Raw genomic sequence first — 27,426 nt, 5'->3', positions numbered from 1 at the left:
GCACGACGAGGGTGTGGGTAGGTGATAAATATTCGGAGTCTATTTTAATTAGGAGTGGGGTCAAACAAGGTGACCTGTTGTCCCCTATTTTATTTAATATTGCTATGGATCCCCTTTTAACCAGACTAGAATTAGAAGGGAGTGGTTTTTATGTCCAAGGCAATAGTGTCACGTCATTGGCTTTTGCCGATGACGTGGCAATTTTAAGCAGCTCATATTTAGGAATGGTTAGAAATCTGGGTATTTTAGAGAGTTTTTGTAGTAGTACTAATCTTCGAGTAAATGTTAAAAAAACAAAAGGATTTCACATTTTAGCTAAATATAAAACCTATGTAGTGAATCCTAAGGGTAAGTGGACAATAGGGACTGAGGAGATAGACTATGTTCAGCCAGGGGATTTTGAGAAGTATTTAGGAGCAAGAATAGATCCCTGGATAGGTGTAGGAGGTCCTTTACTTAAGGAGAAATTGAAGGAATGGAGTGTGAGTTTAAGTAAGGCACCCTTGAAACCAGCTCAAAAATTGTTGATTTTGCAGATGTATATTTTACCGAGGTTATTTTTTAATTTGCTTTTAATGGAACCCCCATTTAATCTTTTAGAAGATTTGGATATTTTAGTTAGGAAGATAGTTAAAGAAATTTTACACCTACCTCAATGTACTACTGATGGGTTATTTTATTCTAGGGGGAGAGATGGAGGTTTAGCTCTTACTAAATTTAGTATACAAATTCCTAATATGTTAGTACGAAAATGGAGGAGACATATCGTCTCTAGAGACACCTGGATTGATTTGTCCTATCTATATGCAGGTGAAAATCTTATTGATAAAATATTGGTACTTAGTGCAGCAATCCCTCATCCCAGGAAATGGAGAGAAGAGGAGTTTTTAAGATGGTCTGGGATGAGGTGCCAGGGAGTTGGGATACAATATTTTAGAAATGATATCATTAGTAACTCGTTTTTTAAAAATTCAGATAAAATTAAGTCTTCTGCATACATAGCTGCACTGCAACTTAGAACAAATATATATCCTACGAGAGAGACGTTAGCAAGAGGGAAAGGAGGAGTAAATGCTCTTTGTAGATGGTGCGGTAAGGTTCGGGAGACAATTCCCCATATTTCTGGCCAATGTTATAAAACCAAGGAAATAAGAATAAAAAGACATAATAGAGTTGTTTCGGCAGTAATAGATAGGGTAGTTAAATTAGGGTGGAAAGTTATTGTAGAACCCCATTTGAGAAATGGTAAGGGAGAACTGAGGAAACCGGATATCGTATTTATAAAAGGAGATATGGCAGTGGTGATTGATGTCACAGTGCGATGGGAGGACAATGATGGAAGTCTGGAGCATGCTCACAGAGAGAAGGTGACCTATTACCTCGAATTAGAGGATAAGATCAAAGAGTTGACGGGAGGTAAAAATATCCACTTCTTTGGGTTTGTAGTGGGGGCACGTGGCAAGTGGAGTAAGGGAAATAATGATTTGTTACAAATTTTAGGAATTGATAGAGGGAAGAATTTTAAAGAGAGTATATGTAGACTCATTTTATATTCCACAATTGACATGATGGCTATGTTCAGTGACCGGTAAAGATCCCGGAGTTTCCATTCCGTGCATCTTGCCAAAACTAAATTTTAGCTATTTTTGTTTCCATGTTTTAAATTTTGGAATGGAGGCTTTAATGCCTGAATTCCTATTGCTATTTACTATCTGTCCTTTTAGAAAATGGTTTTAAATAGATATATTAAATGCTTAATAAATTGATTAATTCTATTTTAAATTATTATTTTTTTAATTACTGCATATGGATGCGGACTGGCCGCAGAGTAACCAGGAAAGGGCAGGTAGTCACGCCTGTACATAAATAGGGATGGATACTGAGGGGATGGATCTATGTTTCCACCTCCCCCCCTATATCTTGCAGAGGTGAGAGCGGGACTGGGCTATGTGCCATGCACATGTGGGAAGGGGTGTGTAGATAAAAGCAGAATCCAGAGGATGGGCTGGAATGGCCGCCAAAGCACACAAGATCAGGCCAGCTGCTGGGGACAGGTAGGACTCTCCAGCCCAGCTCAGTCCCAACTTCAAGCTACTGCAAGTCCCAGTCAGGGCTGGCTCTAACTGTTTTGCCGCCCCAAGCAAAAAAAAAAAAAAGAGCGCTGCCCTGCCATAACACTCCCCCGCGATCGCAGCCGAACCCCCCCGAGCGCTGCGCCGCCGAAACCCCCGCCCCCGAGCGCCGCGCTGCCCGAAGCCCCGCCCCCGAGCGCCGCGCTGCCCGAAGCCCCGCCCCCAAGCGCCGCGCAAGTCCCCCTCGAGCCCCGACCCCTGAGTGCTGCGCCGCCTAAACACGCCTCTCCCTCCAAGTGCCGCCCGGCGGAAACAAAAACAAACAAAAAAGCCCTCCAGTGCTGCCCCGCCAAACCAAAAAATAAAAAACCCGAGCGCCGCCCTGCCCCAAGGTGCCGCCTCAAGCACGTGCTTGTTCCGCTGGTGCCTGGAGCCGGCCCTGGTCCCAGTATAGACACCCAATCCAGGGGAGGAGCAGGAGCATGTGCGCCTACCACCAGGCAGGGGCGGCTCTAGACATTTTGCCACCCCAAGCACGGCAGCATGCCGCAGGGGGCGCTCTGCCGGTCTCCGGTCCTGCGGGAGGTCCACCGGAGCTGCCCGCCGCCCAACCGGCGACCGGCAGAGCACCCCCCGTGGCATGCCACCCCAAGCACGCACTTGGTGTGCTGGGGCCTGGAGCCGCCCCTGCCACCAGGGTGGGTTGGGGGACATAGCATCAACATCTGAGGATCATCAGCACACAGAGCACCAGTCTCACTGGGTATGGAGAACAGGGCACTGTGCACCAGCTGCCAAGGAACTGGATTAGGAATGGCAGTAGGAACCACCAGGACACCCCTTACCAGCCTAGAGCCAACTTGTTCTTCTTTCTGCCCCCAAATCTTAATAGCTTCCCTCCTATCCCTCTCCCCCTTCCGTTCACAGGGAGCTTCCTCCCACCCCTCTTGCCTCATATAGGAGCAATGAGAGTAATGTAGCTGCTGGCCCAGACTTGCCTTGTGCTTCAACAGATCCTTCAGAGAATTCTACGATCCTTGCAAAAGTAAGTCAATTTGCAGACTTCCACTCAGTCTAATTGCATGATCAATAAGATACAATCCAATTTTCTTATATTTCCTCTCTATTAATACCCATCCTTTAAATTCAATCAAACTGCTCACAAGGCATCATAATTCATCTGTGATATTCCAATTCTATTTAGGTTCTTATATCCTGCTCATCACCACAGTATCTGAGCACCTTCTAGTAGAGCATTAAGCAATGTGACAAACAGCTTTCATGTGTTTGTTCTTTCATCCTCTCCCTAAGGGTAGAATGTTTTGTTTGGGCGAAAACCTTTTATATATGTATATATCTATACATACATCTATCTATCTAACATGTGTTGCATATGTTTGTTAAAGAAGGCCACATCAAAGAACTTTGCCTTGTCCTTGATGTGGAAGGTGGTGAGGTGGGAGTTCATTCCACAGTCTTGGGTCAACCACTGGGAACAGGGGCGGTTCCAGGCACCAGCGCTCCAAGCGCGTGCCTGGGGCAGCAAGCCGCGGGGGGCGCTCTGCTGGTCGCCGCTAGGGCAGCAGGCAGGGTGCCTCGGCGGCTTGCCTGCAGAGGGTCTGCTGGTCCCGCGGCTTCAGCGGACCCTCCATGCTTGGGGCGGCAAAATGTCTAGAGCCGCCCCTGACTGGGAAAGCTCTCTCTCCTGTTCAGAGGAGCTTTACTTTTACTGTAGTAATGTCATTTTGCCAAAGGAGTGAAGTCTCTCTCTCCTAATGTCAACTAGGCTTTGCTAAGCATCCCTCATAGTGCACCTCTATCTGCTGGACACTAACTGCTTAGTCTGTCTTCTTGCATTTGAAATAACTAGTGAATTCTGCCATGTCACTGAGTGATGATCACTGTGTTCCATACATTGACCAGGTAGGCTGTATCCTGAGTAATACATTAATTTTAAAAAATCAAAATATTTAAAAATAATAAGGGGTGTGCAAGGGTGCACTGCTTATCACAAGCAGGCATTAGTATGTACAATCACACTGTGACACGTTGTTTCTTCTTATTCCTACAAGTCTCGTGTTGTCATCTGCAGGGCAGCTGCTGCTTCTCACAGGTTCCAGAATACAAATGAAGTAATGTTCTTCTGTCTCCACTGTCATCATGCTTGAATTGCTTTGTTAGGATATATGATCCTATTTTAACTAAGACAAGCCCAAACTAAACCTCTGGACCTATATACCCCCAAACTTTGTGAAGATTGAGAATCTGAATCCAGATCTGTAGGTAAAATTTGTGAATTACCTTAAGTGATATAATAACCTGACACAAAATCTGATACCAAACACTTTAAAACTTTCAATATACGTATTACGAACGTGAACATAAGAATGGCCATGCTGGGTCAGACCAATGGTCCATCTAGCCCAGGATCCTGTCATCCGACAGTGACCAATGTCAGGTGTTTCAGAGGGAATGAACAAAACAGGTAATCATCAAGTGATCCATCCCCCGTTGCCCATTCCCAGCTTCTGGCAAACACAGGCTAATAGCCATTGATGGCCCTATCCTCCATGAATTTATATAGTTTTTTTAACCCTATTAGTGTTTTGGTCTTCAAAACATCCTCTGGCAAGGAGTTCCACAGGTTGATTGTGCATTGTGTGAAGAAATACTACCTTTTGTTTGTTTTAAATCTGCTGCCTGTTAATTTCATTTGGTGACCCCTAGTTCTTGTGTTATGAGAAGGAGTAAATAACACTTCATTTACTTTCTCCACACCAGTCATGATTTTATAGACCTGTATCATATCCCCACTTAGTTGTCTCTTTTCCTAGCTGAAAAGTTCCTGTCTTATTAATATCTCCTAATATGGAAGCTGTTCTATACCCCTAATCATTTTTGTGGACCCTTCCCTAAACTTTTCCAATTCCAATATATATTTTTTTGAAATGGAGTGACCAGATCTGCACGCCGGATATATGAAGCTTAGGCCATAAGGCTTAGAGTACGTTAGTACATTAATAATAAACCTGCCTATCTTAGGTCTATGTTTATGATATGCTGATATTCTGAAAATAACTGCTGAGTTTGGAGAACATCAGAGAGAGAGATCAGTAGACACCACAAGATGACCATTGGTAGCCAGGGTGAAATGTTAGACCTTCTTAAGGTAACTACCTGTTAATACAGTAATAAGGTGGTGGAAATATTCATAAATATAAGGGAAACTAATGATTTACCCTATAAAAATGGGGCACTCCAAGAGTAGAGGGTTGTGAAAATTCAAATAAGAAAAAGGAATTAAAACCTTCAGAGATGTGTATGAACACAAGTGGGCACCAGCATAAACACATTTATAAAAGATGTCATGGCCTGTGTGCCTTGGTGTGGGGGAGATGCAGGACTATGACCACTGGTGGTAGTGGTAGTGATGATGGTGATGATGAAGGCTAACACTGAGTTTTTCTACAAGGCCTGGTGTGAGTAATGCAAATATTATGCATTTTGAAATGGTCTCACTCCTTTACCTGATTACAGCCTGTGTATTGTTTGGTTGGCTACTAAAAGTAATTATTGTAGAAAGAGCACAGTGTAGATTCTATTGTGCATGATGGGGTCCCTGTTCTATTAATAACTTCTCTCTACTGTAGTTGATCTTGGGGGCTGAACTCTCACAGATTAAAGTAGGTGTAAACCCTCACTTTGGGGTGGGTAATTGGTTAAAGATGTGGGCTTACCATGGATTTATATAGAGGCAATATGATGATATTTTCTGTCTTATTATCTATCCCTTTCCTAATGATTCCCAACATTCTATTAGCTTTTTTGACTGTCGCTGAACATTGAGTGGATGTTTTCATGGATGTTTGTGAGCCAAAGTATGAAGCACAGGCCTATCTCTTGAGTTAGCAGTTGATCAGATCTGATTCCATAGTATAGAAATCATCCTCTCCCTCTTTGTATTGTTCTCTTTTCTACTGTAGGTTAAAAACTGACTTAAAATCTTTCACTCCCACTTTATGTGCTCCTGTATTAAGCTGGTATTTTCTTGGTGTAAAAATGAGGAACATGACCACTACTGTCATTTAGGTTGCAAAAAAAAAAATCAGCTAACTTAGCTCCCAAACTTTCTAGCTCTTAACTGTACTAGATCCAAATTACACATCATTTCAAGATTGCTCATCACTATAAAAATCCTGGACAAATATGCCTTTTGTACAAACCTCTACACAGGGCTGTCAATAAGCCAAGCCATAAAGTTCTGACCAAAATCCACTTTATGAAAGCTGGAGGAGTTAGAAGTGAGGTTTGAGGGGGTTGCATTTGGAACATTATAAAGAGAGGAGTCAGTTTACAAGTTTCGACTGAATTTAGATCCAGTGTTTTGGATTAGTTGCGTTTCTGTTTAAAACTCTATAAAGTATACAGTCCAAAAGTTCACGGCACAAATGAAAGTGTTCTTGTCATAAGACTCTGTATCTAAGAAAGAGCATGCACTTTACATCATGTAGTACATGGTATGTGTGGAGTGTTTTAGTTAGCAGGCACTCAGGCATGCAAGAACTCTACATAACCCATTACCTGATGGTACATAATTACTGCTATTTTAGAGTGCAGCAAGTTGTTCATTTTTCTGTTTTAAAATGGCTCTTGATGCCTTTTTCCTTTTCTTCATTGATGTGCCGCAGATTTATGGCAGCAAATCTTTCTAATGCTAATGGAAACTGAGTATGTAAAACAAGCTTAAAACAAACAGGTGGCATTAGAATGATCGATGGTTTGGGGTTATTTCTGCAGATGGTCTGGGAGTTATTAGCTTACAGATCTGTCCCTTGCTCTTTTTTAAATCAGAGACCAGCTTTGCACATACTTTCTTTAAAATTAAAGGAAGATTGACCCACAGAAACAAACATTTTTATTACGGCAAAGTTACAATAAAAGACTAACATACAACAGCGTACATTACTTGTTACATATTCAGGATCAGTTTAATTTTCAAAGAACCTGGCTAAAGCTTTTCCATTACAAGGACTGTCCACATTTAACTATACCACAGTTCCACAGAAGAACTCACATTTTCCCAATAATGTGCAATACAAAGCCTTGCTGCTAACAATAAAAAAAATATGTTGTTCTATTTAAAATGTAGATCCTTTGTAGGTGTCTCATGTAAAATGGGAGGGGAATTCCAGTCAGTATGTTAGTGAGAAGGTGCTACATCACACTATACACTTATTGGCACCCATGTTGCCAGAGAAGTGACAGATAGTATGGTCATCAAGAGTGCATTGTTCACCACCTGTGATAGGAATTTGCACTGCCACTGTCCAAGTGATACATGCTTTGTAGATTAAAGACTGCAGTTTGAACTGTGAGTCTGTCAGTTTTTACTAGCATCAAATTCACTTTTTACAACATAACATAGGGAAGCAGAAGGTGTAAGAACCTCTAAATTAATGGAACAATATTTTTTCCACATTTTCGCCACACTGAAGTAAGTGAAAATCCCAGAGAAAGGAAAAGAAATGACTCAGCAGCAGCAAACATAATATAGTAACTTTTAAACATGATTACTTCTCTGCTTAGAACAAATACTTCCTTAAAATCTATTTGTTAACGATTGGCTAATTTATGCTGGAGATTACAGTAGTTATATGGCATTCATTGTTTGCATGTGTGTTTCATTAACTGATGAAAAAGCAAATTAGAAAACGGGGAAAAGTTAAGGGAGGGAAAAATCTCAAAAGGGCTAGCTGACATCTCTGAAGTTTTCATTAAATCAGAATAAAATATTTTCTGAGGAATTAATTTTCCAGTGTACTGGAACACACAAAAAATTAACTCTCAGACATTCAAGGTTCCTTGTTTTGTATAGTTTTCAGAAGAAATGGCAGATAATAATGCCTGCCCCACATTTCAGAAAGGTGGGGTCAGAAAAGAAGTACGATTACATCACAGCATGGGTATTTTATCTGAGGGCAGAAAACTTGATCACTACAGTTGTGAGGAAGGAAGAAGTCTTCAATGAAGAGAAATATTTTCCAAGTCATAATTATCATCTAGTTCATACATTATATTAAACTGATTAAAAAAAAAATCACAAATAAAAATATAAATTGACAGAAGCATGACATGGAATATATGCTAATGTGTGTATCATGGTGTTCCTGTATGTAGAAATTGAAATGAATTGTAAAAGTCAATGAAGCATCAGAGAGATAGCTGACTGTAAATCCTAGCCAGTGTCCTAAATGTGTCAGTCTCCAAGGAACACACTCTCTGACGTTGCCTTTCCCATTTACAAATTGATATCTAGAGAACTGATGTATAGGGCACTGGGTTAATTTTCATGTCACTGATTACTTCCTCTCCCCCTAGTACCCCCCATCTCCATGGCAACATTTTTCCACCTACATAACAGGCAACAGTGTTAATTTTTTGATAATTTCCTAGTAATTACATGACCCTTAAAGTGCTCCTGTGCAGGATTCAAAGATAATCCCCCAGTCTGAGTGTGAATCTTGTCTCATTTGAGGTTGGCACATAGTTATTAGCTTTCACTTGGCTGACAGATACAGTGGGCGACAGCAGAACAAGAAAAAGAAAGAGGGAGTAGGAACCAACAGCTTTAATCTAAATAGAAGAAGAAAAAAAGTACATAAAATCTAGAAATGTATAGATCAATTTCAACAGAGCATATTTAGTTATTTGCACAGGGTCTTCTTCAAGCTGTATAAATTGTCCTATTGTTAAGGAAATACAATATGTACTCTACACAACTTTCAACCTATATTCCCTGCATGCCTTCCACAGGGATTAGTACAGTATGTCACATTGCTATGGGGGAGGTTTGGAGTAGGGAGTCACCTTGGTAATATTGCTTTGTTGGCTGCTGAAATACTGGCATGATGTTACAAACCTGACATACTTGGCCTCCTCTCTAGAAGTGTGTACATGAGACCTACCATTCATAATTTACCCCCTGCCAGCCAACTTCTGGAGTAGCACTGAGGATGTCCAGCACCACACTCAGAAGAGGTGACAGCAGGTTTTACCCTCTTTGTTTTAGGTATCACTGCTGTGGAAGTGGAAATGAGGGGTGGAGAGAGGCAGCCCATAACAGAGAAATTGGAGAAAGCTACCATTTATATATTGTGAAAGATACCCAGCACCAGCCAAATAGTCTACAGTTTAAACTTAAAATATAAACAACCTGCAGTTTGACATTTCTCGCAGCATTATATTAATGATTAGATGATAGCAGCTAGGCAATAACATTTATTAAAGGTTGAAAATGGCATTTAACCTAAAATCTGAGTTAAGATCAAGGTATTTAAAAGAACTAGACTTCCACTTTTTAAACATTCACCTATAGGATATAAAGTCAGATTTATCTCTCTCTCAATCAAAGGTCATGTACAACTTGCAGCACTATTTTAGTCCATCTATCTATTACTCTAGCTGTGCGATTATCACAGCAGCATCCTGAGCATTCTCACAGGATTTTCAGCATTTCTGTTTATTTCCTATAGAGATAAGGCTGCAAAATTTTTCTGTGTTGAATCAATGTCTTGGACTACTACCCGATATTGCTCTCATTATTAATGCTTATAAATTTTTAATATAGTTATGATACAGCATGCCAATTATGATTTTATTGTGTGCATTATTATATCACCTAGGGGCCTCGACCAGGATCCATTGTGTGGGGCATTATACAAACACAATGAAAGACAGCCCTGTGCACCCAAAGAGCCTGCAGTTTAAACAGATGAGGCAGATAAAGAATGGGAGGGATACAGAGGCCCAGAGAGCTGAAGTGACAAGCAAATAAATGGCAGATTTAGGAAGAGATAGCCTAGGTCCGCTGAGTTCTCATGCTCTACCTACTAGACCATACTGTCTCTCTGCTTTTTAAACATCTTTTGGTGCACTGTTACCTACTACAGAATAGAATGTTTTTGTCTCCTCGATACAGCTTTATTTATAAATATGGAACTTGGCTTATGATTAAACACTTGAACAGGAGCACCCAGAGCAGGTAGAAATCTAACATACACTTTGGTTTGCTGTGAGGGTGCAGGGACTAGGACGCACACACTGAGGGGGCATGAAGGGACACACACACACACACGGAAGCAGAGATGGTTCTGTAACAGAGACTGCAATGGGCTGTACAGACCCCACAAAATATTTTTTCTCCCTTTTATTGATTAGAATTTATGCTTTGTCTCTGACTTTAACTCACTGTTGACCTGTGAATTTGACATTTTACAAACAGACAAATGCCCATTATTAAAATATGCTAAGGACGCTTTTAAAAGTAATAAAGATGGCTTATTTATTTTTGACCCTATAACTTTGTATCAACCAAATGAAGGAAGAGTCTCATCTGGAGATATAGTTTTAGCCACATATTTCCCTTTGTGCTAAAAGAAATAGTTTGGCTAATGCTCTGTGCTTCAAAGCACTAGAGAGATAGGGCCTATACTAAAAACACCTGGGTCTAAACATCCTGTTTTAGAATCTGCATCCAAATCTCTCCAATGATAGTAAAAAAAAAAAAACACTCCCTTCTCTGCTCTGCTGAAGTGTGTCCTACTATCCTGACACTCCTAAAGCTTGGCGAACCTCAGATCTACAGTCAGAATAAAACTTCATGACCCAAGTCTGTTCCCCAAATATGCAAGGAATCTGGCAGGGTTTGTCTTCTATCAGCATTAACAGAATTATCTCTATCAATCCACTCTATAGCAATTAGGAAATAGACACTAGAGTTTCAAACGCAGGTTTGGTCCTGCTCTCTGTTACTCAATTTATACCAGTGTAACTCCATTAAGGTAAATGTAATTACAACAGAGTGAGAGCAAAACCTCTACCTCTGATGATTTCTCTAACTTGCCAAAAGATGGGTTCTCCCTGTCCACTGGTGTGAATAGCACACTTCTATCAAGAGAAAGTCTATTATCTCTTCTTTTCACTGTATATTTAAAAAAAAAAGTCTACATACAAATTCTCCCCTTTTCTAGAACCCCACTAGCCTCCTACATGGCAACAAAACACAGTGACTACTCACTAACTGATTGAATGTACTGTCCTTCCTGTTTTTATACAAACCATCTGGGCATGCTAGGTTAATAAGCCTCAGCTGCATTTAGTCACCAGCCAATTAATCCCTCCCTATCTGGTTACAAACCCTGGCAGACCTGACAGGAAAACCAGAAGTTTGGGCTTTGAGTCATGTAGGTGACTCTAGTGTAGCTTTATACCATTGTAAATTAAATATAAGGGAATAACATTTGGGTTATTGCAACAGTTGGGGGTTGGACACTTTTCTCTATTTTGGGATAACTCTTAAGGGCTAAATTGTGGTATTAAGTAACATCTTGTAGTAAGAGATAGAGTAGAGACTCTGCTTCCTGGTGGGAGCTCCTGAAAGCAGAGTACTATAGCAAGCCTTGAGGAACATGTATACTGCATTACCTTTAAAATTATATTTGGTGTTCTGTTGCCTAGAGTTGAAAAGGGGTGGGGTCTTCTCTGGGGGAGTATAATAACACACTACTCCTAAGATAGTCTTTGCTCTCATAGGGTACAAGAGCTATTGTACTGAACCTTGCACCGGGCATTAGGAAGAGGAGTCCTCACTTCCACCCTTGCAGAACTAGGTGTAATTGAGTCCAATGCCAGCACAATTTCTTCAATTTTTAGCTATAACCAAATAAGCAGGGCCTGTTTTATACTCAAATCAGATGCAGAACAACTAGCATTCTCCAAACTAACACACTGTCCCCTTCTATAAGAGATTTATTGTGAAGAATCAGAGAATGGCAACACTTTTGAGCAACCTACACTATCATATTGTCACTGAGCTTTATTCATATCTATCAAATTTAAATACACCTTAAAGGGATTTCATCTAGGGCTTGTTGCTGTTTGTTGTAATATCAAGCCTTAAAGAAAATTTTGGGGCAAACCTTCAGCTTCTGTAACTCCACTGAAGTCAATGAACAATTTACATCAACAGAGGATTTGTTACTTCTACATTTCAATTCAGTGGGAAATGAAAACTGGTGCACTCTCTGGAAAAAAGGTGGGTCCAGTTCTAAGAGGTGTTGAGGGCATTCTCAAAGTACTTTGCATCTTGCAGGATCATTTCTTATATGTTACATTTATTACTATTTGTAGGCCTATGCACTTTGTGCATTATTTAACAAGAATAAAGAAGCATGAATTAATTAACATTAATTGCTCATTTAATAGTAGCTGACTAAATGATATTAACTGAAATTTAATTCATGACATTCCTATCATGCTGATGTTGTAGAGGTGAACTAGTGAAACTAGAGTTCTGCTTGATGAGTGGCTTCAGACACCAAACTTCTCTCTTCAGCTGTTCATAACTTTGAAAATGTGTTCCCTTCAGGCTGCAACTTGTCACAGTTGGTCTCAATCTTGCAGAATTTTTTTTGTTGAGTCTGACAACTTTTGATTCTCAAGGATAGAAAGGAAAATTCTGAGGTCAAGGCACACTGAAAAATAAAATCACTTTGTTATAAAACTACAAAATTGGTTGTTATTAGTTTGTAAAGGGGAATGGCCAGCATTTCCCAGCTCATAAAATCCAAATTGAGCCTCGAGTTGTGTTTGTAGACTTAAAAGTCAAAATGATGAATTTTATCATGAATTTTTAAAATAGTGTTTGCTCCTTCTTCTAAATAATGAGCTTGGGCTGCAAGCCTTCATTGTCTTCCTTCAACTAGTGCTGATGTTGCACACACCGGCTATTGAAAGAGTGCTACCAAATTCAGTGGCAGCAATAGAAAATCAGATTTTAAAACACAAATAAACCAAAATGCCATGAAAGGACCCGAGGTGGAAATATCAGGAAAACATATGGAAATTTAAGTTTTTAAAAGCTGGGGTCCTTGTTCTGATAAAATTAAATATTATAGACTATTATTATTTATTGGTATTATCATAATGATTGGGATCCCCACTCATGAACCAGGTACCCCCACAAGCTAGGTGTTTTTTTCAACCTATCCACTGTAGACATTTAGTCATATTCACATATAGATAGATATTAAGTACGAAGGCCTAGATACATAAAGTAATATTGGTATCTATGTCCTGCTATTAGACACCACTGCAATCCACAAAATTGTCCAGCTGTTGCTGAACCAAGTAGGCAGGTACACTTGGCACCTACATTTTTGCAGTAAAAAGTTCCCTACTGGCACTACTTCTTCACTCTAGGTGTCAGGGTGCCTACATTCTACACTAAGCCCCAGAGCAATTCAGAAACCAGGGAAAGACAGGCACTCCTCCACCTAACGCACATGGGGAGGAAGGGCAAATCTGGTAAAATAATAAAAGACAAACTGACTTAAGCGTGCAGGGCTCAAGCTGCCATACTATATAACTGCAGCATAGACCTTCGAGCTGGGTCTTGAGCCTGGGCTTTGAGGCCCTGAAAGGGGGAAGGGACTCAGACCCTGGGTTCCAGCCTGAGCCCAAACATCTACACTTCAATTTTAGATCCCCATGATCCCATGTCAGCTGACCTGGAGCCAGCTGTGGCTGTGCTGTGGGTCTTTTATCATCATGAGACCTACCCTCAGAGGGCACCCAACACCACACAAAACAGACAGGGGTAGGAGGAGAAGCTGTTCTCTTATAACCTTTATCCTGGTGACTAGTGCACTCACCCAGGATATGTGAGACCCCCAGTGTAGGTCCTCCCCTCTCATGTTAATGCCCCAACTACTATGCTATAGAGTTATTCTCACTTTCAGTGGCCCAATTAATATTCATTATTCAATTATTTAAATGAAGTTGAACAACTTCAATGGGAGAGATTGAGAGAGCCCCACATCAGCATAGCCTCATGGTTACAGCATGACAGAGGCCTGTTTAAAATTGTTTTCCTCATCAGGCATAGGCAGAGGGCTTGAACTGGTGGTCTTCTGCATCCTGGATGAGGGTGCTATCCACTACACTAAAGATTACAAGAGATGTTTGTCTGTCTTTCTTCACCCCCACCCACAGCTGTTCTATATGGAGTTAAGTGGCCTCTGAGTATGCCTACCAGATTGGGCCCCAGATGCAAGTTGGATGGCTGAATGCCTATATTCCCCCGGTTCATCGTTCACTAGCAGAGCTAGGTGCCTCCCTGCAGCCCAGACTTAGGCACCTATTTCCATGAGAGGGGAGGGCTTAGCACTCTCCCCTCTCATTGGCATCTCCAATTGACTACCTTAGATAATTTTGTGACTCTGTGTGATTCCTGTGATTTTCTAGATGCGACAATGCTCAGTGGCACAGTGTCTAAATCCTTTTGTGGGTCCAAGCCTAAACATCTTCTCTGGAAGTAGCATGTACAAAACTTCCACTGACTTCATGGTCTGCGTGATAACAGCCTAAAAGTGAAATTCAGAAACACCTCTATCTTGCAGCCCCTCCTGGGTTTGGCAGCATGTCCTGAAGCCCTATACTGCACCTGGAGGCAGTGGGACATTATGTTCCTATGGCCTTTTGTGGAACTGGATTGCCACCTTCATGGGGCCCACAAAGCTCCAGCTGGCAAGAAGTAAGGAGACTGCTGTGTCACTCTATTGTGATCCCCCTAAGCAAGCTTCAAAGTGTCCAGAGACAGGGCAGATTGAGGAATTCACTCACCCTTCCCCTCTTCCTGCTGCTTCTGCTTATGAGCTCTCCAATACAGCTGCAAACTCCACTGTGCCTGTGCCAGAGAAACTGGACTGCACAGCTCAGAAAGAAAGAAAAGCCTGGAGCTAATGGTCAAATCTTGGTCTAATTGACAACAATGGAAATTTTGACACCGATTTGAAATAAACTAGGATTTGGCCCTAAAGGTTTACACTATATTACTGCAGCTATTACTACAGGCTCCTACCTCTGCTTAATTCATTTTAGGCTTTGTCTACATGTCACTTTTGTCAGTAAAACTTTTGTCAATCAAGGGTGTTAAAAGAACACACCCCTGACCAACATAAGTTTCACTGGCAAAAGTGCTGGTGTGGACAGCGCTATGTCAACATGGCTAATGCTGCTCTTTGGGGGTGGTTTAATTGTGCTGGTAGGAGAGCTCTCTCCTGCTGGCAAACAACGGCTACACAGGAGACTGCACAGCTGTAGTGGTACAGCAGTGCTACTGTAAGTTCCGTAGTGTAGACAAACCTTAGTCTTTACTCTTTAAGCTTCTCTCGGTAAAGGAGGGGCTAACATTATTTGTAGATCAAAGATCAAAACCTTTTGTTTATAGTCTTTAAAGAAGGACTACTACAAATGTTAACTGACATTTCCCTTTAGGTTGCTAGCTAGCACTTTCATACAAACAAAGTCTAGAGATACCAATTTCAGCAAAAATGGATTTGTTATAGTTTTCATAATGTGACTTTTTCCCATGCTTGGGAGTCCAATTCTGGGTTGCTTGCTCATCCAAAATTCCCACTCACTTCAATATGAATTTGGCTACACAACTAATTCAGAATCAGATACTTAGTTAGCTTCCCAAATTTATCTGCAACCTCCACATAATTTTATGCCATCCATTGAAAGAGTACACTTATGAATCATTCTGCTTCTGTTAATTTGAAATATTACTATTCCTAATTTGAGAGACACATGGTCGGCTGATGAGATTCACTACTGCTGAACAACAGTGATGAATATGTCTCATCTTAGGGCTGCTTTAGCAGACACATATCCTTATCAAAGGCACAAATCCTGGTTGGTGCCATGACTGGCCTGCCTGTTCAGTGGCAATGTTAGCTTTTCACAGAAGTTTAAATCTTTCAATAAAAAAGCACAAAGTTGTGGTGCTATCCAGGAGACTGAGACTAGAGTCCATGTGCACTGTGCTACTTTAAATTATTTAGCCAGATTCTTTTCTTCTTTGTTGCCTGAAAGAGTCCGTCACATACTAGTACTCTCCCCAGAAGCCGTGGATTGGAGAAGTGAAGAATGTGCAGATTTGGAAGACCATTTTAGGGAATGCATTTTTTGTAGGATTTCTTTTAAAAAAATCATTTTAAGTGCAAGGATCTACAATCATTTACTTGAGGTCTTAAATCCACATGTGCCTGGAAATTCAAATTAAGTTTCCTAAGAAAACCACCCCATGGGTGGGTAACCATTGTGGGTTCTGATCTTGCAGCTCTAATATGCTTATGGCTTTCAGTGCAAGTTCTGAATGCATAAGGGATGCTATCTCAATAGGATTTTTATGGTTTGAATCTAAAAAGCATAGTGAAACTCAGGAAGTTTAAATCTAGATGGCTCAAAGCCAAATAAAATATTGATGTGACGTGACACCATTAAGTATTTTATACATTTCCACGGATGACAACACTTAATAAACAGCCACTAAAAAGTTTACTCGCATCCTACAAGTCATAAACACTGATTGATTCTGATGATTTTTTGGGGGTGGGAGCGGAAATGCTTAGATAGCTCAGTGGAGGAAGATGAATTTATAAATCAGAAAGAGGACAGCTAGGAATAGAGAAAAAATGACATTGGACAGGAGTGTATTCAATTAACCTGAATATTAGTGGATAAATTAAAAAATTAAAGATGTATGCATGGTGTCAGGATCCATGTAACTGTTAACACCAACTGTCACTGAAAACATAATCCTAATGTCTCAGCACATGAGGAACATAGTTTTGTTTTGTTGACATACTGGCTGGAGGAAGGACTTTGATAACTTAATTTAAATAGTATCACTGTGAAAGAGAATGTGACAAACAATAAGAAAGTGAAAGTTTTGGAAACTTGTCTCTTGGCAATTATTGGTCATGGCATTCTGACAAGATAGCAGTGAACCATCTTGCAGTTCAGAGACTACAAGTTGATATGCAGGAAATAGATGTCAACAGTTAAAACAGTTTAACTTCCTATCCAAAGTTAGTGGTTCTTTCACTCTGTTTAACCTTGCTGCATCAGATTCCTGCCTATAGTATATTCACCTTCATTTTCATATCAAATGCCATTCATTCGCTACTAAGTTATCTTTATCTTCAGTCCTTATGACTTTAGGTGTGTGAACACCAGATGGTGTGTTTTATCAAGTTCAGCAGCTATTCACTTTCCCTCAGTAAGCTGTTGACATATCCGACTTGCTGCTGTGAAATCTAGCTCCCAATGCAATGATTCTCCAATCTAACAACATTTTCAGTTTCCAGAGTGACAATCTACTTTATGACAAGAAACGTAGGCCAATATTTTCATATCTGCATGCATAAAATTGGGATCCTAAATCTATACTTACGCATTTAAGTGAAGTTGGCCTGATTTCCAAAGAAACAGAGCACTGCTTGCTCCCATAGATTTCAGTAGGATTTGTGGGAGATCAGCATTTCAGTATATATTGCTCAGCAATTAGAGAAGAAGCAGGATTATCACTGCTAGTAGGTTGTACATTTTTATGGCATGATAAAAATGGATCAACCTATTCAGTGAATGAATTGGAGAGGATGTGACATTTTTGAAAAGTGTGAAAGCCAGATAATTTTGATGATTCTGCAAAACAGGGAAAGAATGATTGCTGTTCTCCTGTGATTTATTTTTTGGCATAAGCTAAAGGTCATTTTTGCAAGGAGAAATGAAAAGGGCTCACAAAAATGACTAAAATACTCAGCAAATATGTGTGAAATTCAGGGAAGAGGGTAAAACTTTCTGTGTGAAAATATCTGCAATACATATTCTGAAATATTAATTTGCCCTGGGAAAAAAAAATAAATCCTGCCACAATAGCCAGATACCCAGAATGTGAGTGTTTTTATGAGATGCAATATTTGGTGCTTCCTAATGCGGTGAGAGTCCTACAAATCAATCTATATCATTATTCTTAACTTTTATAGCAGGGATTGGCAACCTTTGGCCCGCGGCCCGGACAGGGCCGGTTTGTTTACCTGCTGCGTCCGCAGGTTCAGCCGATCGCGGCTCCCGTTGGCAGCGGTTCGCTGCTCCAGGCCAATGGGGCTGCAGGAAGCGGTGCGGGCCAAGGGATGTGCTGGCTGCTGCTTCCCACAGCCCCCATTGGCCTGGAGCAGTGAACTGCAGTCAGTGGGAGCTGCGATCGGCTGAACCTGCGGATGTGGGAGATAAACAAACTGGCCTGGCGTGCCAGGATGCTTATCTTGGTGGCCGCGTGCCAAAGGTTGCCGATCCCTGTTTAATAGCAATACTGTGAAATCTACCATGTTATGGATAAGGAATCCATCAGGGCCTTTGCCCAAAAGAGCATGCAAGCTAAATTAGATCAACAAAAATGGGGGTGTGATAAATGAAGGCGGTGGGGGGGACAGTAGCTTCCTTTTATGGACACACAGCCAGCCAGTTATTTATAAAATCCATCTTGGTGCTGTTCTCTCCTTGCTTTACTGTAAAGGGTTAAAAAAAAACCAAGGTAAAAAAGAAGGGAGTGGGTACCTGACCAAAAGAGCCAATGGGAAGGCTAGAACTTTTTTAAATGGGGGAGAAAAACTTCCCCTTTGTGTCTGTTGTGGTTTTCCAGGAAAGAGAGAGACAGAGCAGCAAAGCTGTAATCAGTTTTAAAACTAGGTATGAAAAAGCATCAAATCATACCTCAACCCTACTTATCTGAACCCCCAAATATGTAGGTAAATCAGAGAATGTCTAGGAAGATACGATTAGGGTTTTTCTTTTATTTCTTATTAGCTTGTGGACTCCTCTGTGCTAACCCCAGATGCTTTTATTTTGCTTGTAACCTTTAAGCTGAACCTCAAGAGAGCTATCTTTATGCTTAATTTTTGTAATTGGGTGTTTTAAATCTAGCAAAAGCCTAAGTTCCAGATGTATTTTCTTTCTTTTTGTTTTTAATAAAATTTACCATTTTTAAGAACAGGATTGGATTTTTGGTGTCCTAAGAGGTTTGTGTATATGTTGTTTAATTAGCTGGGGGCAACAGCTAATTTACTTTGTTTTCTTTCTCAGCTCTTCCCCTGAGTGGGGGGTGAAAGGGCTTGAGGGTACCCCACAGGAAGGAATTCCCAAGTGCGCCTTCCTGGGTTCCAAAAGGCTTTTTTTGCATTTCGGTGGTGGCAGCGTCTACCCATCCAAGGTCAGAGAGAAGTTGTAATCTTGAGAGTTTAATACAAGCCTGGAGTGACCAGTATTAATTTTTAGAATCCTTGCGGGCCCCACCATCTGCACTCGAAGTGCCAGAGTGGGGAATCAGCCTTGACAAGCGGTAAGAGGGATAATGTTAAACAATTATTATTTAATTATTTATATAAAGTGAAGCACTTCCCACAAAACAGCTTGTTAGAAAAAAAATGACTCTATATCCCTGTGATTGTGGCATACCTGGGATATAGGAGAGTGAGGTTCAAGTCCCTGCCCTGGCTCCTTTGGAGCAGGGACTTGAAGCTAGGTCTCCCACAGCCTACATAAGTGTACTGAGCCATTGGCTATTGTGCAGTGGTTATTTCTCTTATTGGTTTTTCATAATTTTTTTAAAGGCCTTGGTTGTGTCCTTACGTAAAATGGGAAAATTATTGACATCTCCAAAATTTGTATGGGACGTGAAAATCATTTCCCACCCAGCTCTAGGGACTAGTTGTTAAAGAAGGGTTCAGCACTGGAAAACAGAGGATGAAGTGGAGAGGTGATAGGGGATGAATGAGAGTGCTGATTCTCAGCAGGGGAACTAGGAATCAAGCAAGGTACCAGAGGAGGAAGCAGGATGGAGAGATTTCGAGTTGGTGGGTTGGTTGGTTGGTGGTAAGCCAGGGCTGATGGGGACAAGTGAAGCAAGGAGTGTCTCAAATGGGAGTTGAGATGTGTGAGGGATGGAGGAACAAATGTAGGGAAAGAGCAAGAGGCATATAAGACAATCCATCCAGAGATCCAGGATGTAAGGAGCCAGGGTGGCTTCCCTCCAAACCTGAGGGTAAAGAGCCACTCTCTCAGCCTGAGGGGGCAGGGCCAGACCAAGCTTACTCCACCCCCCTGGAAGGGGAGGGGTGGAACAGAAAGTACAAAGGGTGGGGCCCTTAGCTCAGTCAGGGCAGCACCAGGGAGGGAGGAAGATGCAGATCCAAATCGCTGGCCGCTCCCTTCAGACCCTGATGCCGGTCCAGGGGAGGCCCTGGACCAGGAGAGACCTGACCTGGAGGAAGGACAGGGGCTACCTGGGCTGCCCGCTGCCGAGTACCTAAAGGAACTCGAGGAGCCTGAGGGGGAGCTGGAGCTGCCAGCAGCTGAATACCCGGGTGAGCTAGAAGGACTGGAGGGACTTGCTCAAGGGACCGGGTAGGAAGGAGCCCAGGGACAGAACTGCACAGTGCAGTGAGTCTATTTGGTCAGCGTGTTGTGGAGGGACCTTACTGACCCAGTTGCAGGACTCTCGCCCTGCCACTGTCAGGGCCCTGGGCTGGAACACAGTGGAGTTGGGTGGGCCTGCGTTCCCTACCCCGGCCAACCCGCCTCAGGTAGCAAAATCCCGATAGCGCTACAGACCTTTGCCAGCGTCCCTCCATCTGCTAATTCCCTAGTGACAGACGGCCTGATGCAGGCCGGCCAGTTGGACAGTAGCTACCTACTGCCCCTAACGGCTCGGTGGGCCAACCGACACGCAGAGCCAGCTTTAAGCCAATTCCCCCTATTCACTGGTATCAGGCCCTGTGCCTTTTTAATTTTTTTTTTACTCACCTGGCAGGGGTCAGGGTCTTCAGTGGCACTTTGGCGGCGGGGGCTCTTTCAGTGCCTCTGAAGATCCGGACCGCCTCCGGGTATTCGAATCAAGCCCCGCAGTTCCTAAAGCCAGCCCTGCCAACGCAGGTCACACAAGATTTTTGGGAGAGGTTGGAATTTTATAAATGCCTTTGGTAGCTACTTAAGGTGGAGGTGTCTCTGCTTGCTTTTGCTGATAAAGCTTACGTTCTCAAGGCTACTGGGACTTTACCCCCTGAGATTGTTCTGGTTGGACTGCAGTATCTGAATGGTGGGCAGGTACAGATGGAACCTCCTGCCTTGCCATGACCAGGGCCGGCTTTAGGATGTGCGGGGCTCAATTCAAAAGAGCTGCTGCTGAAATGCTGCCAAAGACAGCAGCAGCGATTGAGCTGCTGTCAAATATAGCGGCGGCAGTTTGGCGGCAACTCAATTGGCTGCCGCTGTTTCCAGTGACACTTTGGCGGAGGGTCCTTCCTTGGCAGCAGTTGTCTTCCGGGGCTTTACCTTGCGGGCCCCTCTTCCGGACACTGTGGGGTCCTCTGAGGCTTGGGGCCCAATTCACAGGAATCGGGGAAATCGGCTTAAAGCCGGCCCTGGCCATGACACCACAGAACGTTGTGCTTATCCATAGTCAGGCCAATAGATTTGTGAAAGGCAAGCAGCGCTGCTGTTCCCCTTCAGCAACACACCAGAAGATGTGAAGCTGGATTCTGTAATTGCTTTCCTCAGAGTCTCCACCATTTTGTTGTCTAATATACTGTGGAAGTACCCATCATCATTGGGCCTGTGAAGACTATATAGATGACTTCCTTTAACAAGATTCTTTAACTTTTTCTTTCCTACTGCCTTTCTATTGTCACCAGTTCTGTAGTTTCTCTTGCCTTATTTTGATTTGGATAATAAATCACTTAATGCCTATAAAGCAGATGGTACCCTTTGATACTTCCATGGGGGCTCAGGCTGGGGACTAATTGAAAATTCCCCTGGTGTGCGTAGAATTACACTTAGCTCTCATCACCGAGATAAGGGAAGAGTTTGCTCATTTGCATACATCACAATCTCTCACTCATTAAAATGACTTGAGATGGGCAAATCTCTTTGCCAAATTTCCGAAACACTTAAGGCTGGTGAATTTTAATTTGGGCCACAGATCAGAGGCTTCCCAGATTTGGGCTCTGCCTATGCCTGACAAAATATGACTTAACTTCCTGATTGACAACTTATATATAGTTCCAAACAAAATGACCTCCTGGCATCAAAAGACACTTCCTTCCTACTTCATGGATTGGAAATAGTGGGAGAGTTGCTGTCCAATACATTTCCCAGCCCCTATAAGCTTTTTTTCTGTATGTCAGTCAGTGTGTTGGGGGGGAGGAGGGGGGTGATGGCAAGGGCCAGAAAAATGGAGGAAAGAGGTAGCAACAAAGTAGAAAACATTTGAAAACCCAAATTCTGTAAATTATCAAAAAAAATTAAACGTGATGTTCTGTTACTCTTGTTCCTGTAAGTTAATGGAATATATGTTCTATATATTTTCTTAATAAGGGCATCCAAATGTGTCTGTGATTCTGGAAGTCTTGGAAAGGGTCTCACAGTTTCAGTTTGTGGGAGCCAATATACTACGGCTTCCTTTTGTGGTTTACTACTTGTACATTTCACGGTAGATGTCACCCTATGCTGCTGCTACCAAGTTTATATATATAAACCCATACCTCGAGAGGGACAGATTAAGGGGGCAATAGGCAGGTTATTCTAGGGACACCTTATATATAAAAGTTGTTTAACATAACTTGTGCCATGAGGATACACACACCAGTCTCTATTCTATTCTATTCTATTCTATTCTATTCTATTCTATACAGGTTGTTATACTACTCTCTGTATCACAGTGTCTTCTGTTAAGGGTAGTTAGCATGAGCAACTCAATTTTGTAAGTTTCCCTATTTTGTATCCATCATTAACTAAAAACGAGCACATCACATACACAGCTCCCAAGGGTAGCATTAAAGAAAAATAAAGTCAGGAACAGGAAAGAGGATAGGAACACAGCTGTAGCAATATAATTAAGGAAAAATTCTAGTATGCAAGGTAACAGCTGGACTGCGCACTAGCCAGCACGCGGACAGTGATTGAGTGTAATAGGCTAAAGATAAGAAAATGGCTTGTTTATTGGTTAAGGCTTCCGATTCACGAGGGTAGCATGCACTCCTAAAAGGTATATAACTTCTATGTAATCTGTAGCCTGGGTCTCTCCCTGACTAGCAGGGGGACACCACGTTCGAACTTTGTTTGAACCTTGTGCGATAAAACTTTGTTATTTGGACACTCTGTAAATCTTTGGTTTTTGTGCCTCAGCCTAGAAATGAGCGGTGCGTGGCCTGCAGGTATAATTCGCAACACTTCCATTGAGAATTAGGCACTTAAGGACTTTGAAAACCCCACTAGGCACCTATCTGCATTTTTAGGTGTCTAAATACATATGTGGCCCTTAGTGTTACCCCAAAAAGCAGATTGGGGTGCCCCTAGAATAACCTGCCTATTGCCCCCTTAATCTGTCCCTCTCGAGGTATGGGTTTCCAGGGCAGTTAAGGAAACATAAAAAGGACAAAGATGTAACCTTCCAATAAAATGATTGACACAGGCAATATTGTATTTCCACAACAAAATATATATTATTAATGTAATCCTACTACAATGTATTCTAAGAATAAAAATCAGACACAAATCTCTTATTGCAAGTTAAAGGGAATTAAACTGCAATAGGGTATAGGGTATAGGGTATAGTCTAAATCAGTGGTTCTCAAACTTTTTCCTTTTTCATGGACCACTTGAAAATTGCTGAGGGTCTCAGAGGACTACTTAATGATCTTTCCAAATTTTGTTTGTACTGTTAGCTAACTACTGTAAAGCGCTTTGGATAAAAACATGATGTAAAAAAACCCTTAATAATAATTAATGCTTTTTGTTCTACAAATAAAATTACACAACTCCTATTTTAATATCAGTGGTCTTACCTTTCTAATGTGATAGATGTGCCCCCTCTCCCCCACCGTGGCACCCCGCAAGCTGGGACTGGGAAGGAGAGGGTCTCTCCCCAGCCACAGAGCTGAGGCTGGGAAGGAGGATCATCTCTCCCTGGCAGCCACAGCCCTGGAGCTGGGGAAAATTACCTCTTTCTCTGGCCACCGCAGCCCTGCACATCCCAAATTCGTCCCACTGCTTCTTCTCATCTACCCCCAATTCCCCACAAGGCCACCACCTCACCTTACATGTGCATCTTTTCCAGGGTCCAGGCACCTAATTAGTGGAGCCACATCTGCGTGGTTCCACTAATTAGGTGGGTGGCCCTTCATTCTCTTGTGTGCGGCTGCCCAGGGAACTATCTGCAGACCACCTGAATGGGGCTCGTGGACCACTGGTGGTCCACGGGCCACAGTTTGGGAACCTCTGGTCTAAATGATGCGCTCAGCCACAGATGGCCAGTCTGTGATAGATCACTGACAGCAGTTCTTAACTTATACTTTTTAATTGTAATTTACCTAAATAACATTTAAACATACATACATCACAAGCATATACATATTCACACTAATACAAATACTTAGGCTATACCAGGGATCAGCAACCTTTGGCATGCAGCCCACCAGAATAAGCCCCCTGGTGGGCCGGGATGGTTTGTTTACCTGCTGCATCTGCAGGTTTGGCCGATCATGATTCCCACTTGCTGCGGTTCGCCGCTCCAGGCCAATGGGGGCTGCGGGAAGTGGCGTGGGCCAAGGGATGTGCGGGCTGCTGCTTCCTGCCGCCCCCATTGGCCTGGAGTGGCGAAACGCGGTCAGTGAGGGCTGCAATTGGCCGAACCTGTGGACGCGGCAGGTAAACAAACTGGCCCGGCCTGCCAGGGGGCTTACCCTGGCAGGTCATGTGCCAAAGGTTGCCGATCCCTGGGCTATAAAATAATTAAAACTAGCAGGCTTACACTGTCCGTTGATTTTGCTGCATTGTCTGTGGTTGCTGCTGCTCCTCTGGTTAGCTTCATTTAATTGGCAGCTTGGAATGTTCCTTCAAAATTCTCTCTCTCTTTCTGTCCTATACTGTCAGATGTTTAGAATTACTGCACATGTTCACTGTCAACATAAACTTGGGCATGCCTGGACATGTCCAGACATGTTTGGACTCACTCATTACTAATCACTTTGCACATGCTCACTGCTCTTGTTTACCTCAGAGTTATGACCCTGCCAACACCCTTTCCCCTATTTTTGAACTGGGCATGCTCCAGAAACACTTTGTGACCATATCACATTTTACTTGCATGCTCATGTGACCTAGTGTCCAATGGGAAGGTACCTACAGCTACAGCTTTCAGTTGGCAAAGTGACTCCTGCGTATTCAAGAGGGAAGCTGGAGACACAAAATGGAAGTTAAGAATACAAAATGAAGTGTAGGGAAATTTTTGGTATCATTAGTCTCAGTGAGGTGTTCATGAACACTCGTAAACAAGGACTGAATTGACCAAAAACGAGTGTGTAACTTCAACTAAAGGAGACTGCACTATAGTTGTAAACTTTTCAATGTGCTTTCCTCTGCACACCAATATCAGCTCTGTCTTGCTTGGGTTCACGTTCAGCCATTGTTTTCATTAATGAGCTGATCTCATTCAAGCACTGGGCCATCTGGTGGCAGTGGTGTGGTTGTATTAGGGTTGCCCAGGTGTCCCTGAGGTCCCTAGGTGCAGGTGCGATCAGGGAAGCTCCGTGCACTGCCCTCACCCCGAGTGCCATTTTCGCAGCTCCCATTGGCTGGGAACTGCTTTCAATGGGAACTTCAGGCGCAGACAGCCTGCGTAGCCACCTGCCTAGGTGCTGGACATGGCAGCCGCTTCTGGGAATGCTAGGGTAGGCACCTTAGCCCCGCTGCGCTGCTGACCAGGAGCTGCCTGAAGTAAGCACCCACCTGCATGCCAACTGTCTGCCACAGGCCAGAACCCCTCTCCCACACCCAAACAACATCCCAGAGCCTGCACCCCACACCCCTCCTGCACCCCAACCCCTTGCTCCATCTCTGAGCCCCCTCCAAGAGCCCACACCCCCTCCTGCAGCCCAACCCCATGCCTCAGCCCAGAGTCCCTTCCCACACCCTGAAACCCTCATTCCTAGCCCCACCCCAGAACTTGTACCCCCAGCTGGGCCCCCCTCCCTCCCACATCCCAACCCCTTGCCCCAGCCCAATGAAAGTGAGTGAGAGTCGGGGAGAGTGAGTGACGGAGGGAGGGAGGCTGATGTGAGTGGGGGGCAGGGCCTCAGAAAAAGGGCGAGGCAGGGCATGGCTTCCAGGAAGGGGCAGGGCAGGGGTGGGGCAAGGGTGTTTGGTTTTGTGCAGTTAGAAATTTTGCAAACCTAAGTCATACATGATGAAGGATTGGTTTATCTGTCTGTCATCTATATATTACTGGCACTTGAGTCCAGGGTCATCTCAGTTCATCTTGTGGCTGCAAGTAGGTGTTGAATATACCCAGAGAGAGAGAGCATTGAACCTTGTGGAACTCCTCATGTGTGAGATCAAGAGGCAGAAGTACAATTTCCTATGTCTCCCCTTTGGGTGCATCCTTACAGAAGGTATTAATCTATTTTAGCCCCTGGACCTCTACTACCTCTCTCTGTCAGGACAACAATGTCTATTTTAGGGGTACTATATTGCTATGCAACATCATAGTATCTGAGAACCCTGACAATTACTGCAATAGTTAATGTTAAAGAGTGATATTAACTGGATAGGAAAATCATAATAATTGAAAAGCAATAATCTTATAAATATATTTGTAGTTCATTTTCCATTCTATAACATATGAAGAAAGGCCAATAGTAATTATCTTGTTTACAAGCATCAAAGTATTAGCAGAAGATGATTAAGAATGTCCCTCTAGCATTCTCTCTTTCTCAATGCAAAATATTTGAAACAAAGCAATTAAGGAAAGCTACAGTAGCTAGAGGGTAGTGGTTATCCCTATTTGACCATCCCAGATGTTTGAAATTCACTTCAAAATGTACTAGTACTTTAATTAATAGTCCAAATCAAGCAAGTACGTGTATGGTTATTCACACAGTTGCTGAATATCCAGAGGGAAAGAAAAAGTACCAGGTTATCCACTTCAGTTTATCGACATCATTCACTGAACACTTAGGACCAGATTCTGATCTCACTTACAGGTTTAATAACAGCATGACACTACTGATATCAATGGAGTTACTCCTGATTTACACTGGGATAAGGATTAAGCCAAAGGGATTGCTTTCTTCCATCCCATTGAAGAAGATTGCCTGGGTCATCCAGTTCAGAAACCTGCCTCTGTCACTGTCAGCAGCTAATAGCTGATGTCTCAGAAGAAGGTGACAATCCCCAATAACACACTTATACAAAATTTAAGGGTGTGAGGGATCCCTTGCTGATTCACCCCTCACCCCTCCTACCTCCTCCACATACATACATGATCAGCTTATGCCTTGAAAAGTCAGGCTTGATTTCCCTTGTATCATCTAATTACATGCTCCACCTGCCGGGTTTGACTTTGGAAAGCCTTACTTCCTTGCTTTATTATGTTTTTAAAAGATAATAGTAGTAAATA

This window comes from Mauremys mutica, chromosome 1 (genome assembly GCF_020497125.1).
Source record: "Mauremys mutica isolate MM-2020 ecotype Southern chromosome 1, ASM2049712v1, whole genome shotgun sequence".
NCBI classification, from domain to species: Eukaryota; Metazoa; Chordata; order Testudines; family Geoemydidae; genus Mauremys; species Mauremys mutica.
Note: the sequence above shows the minus strand (reverse complement) of the source record.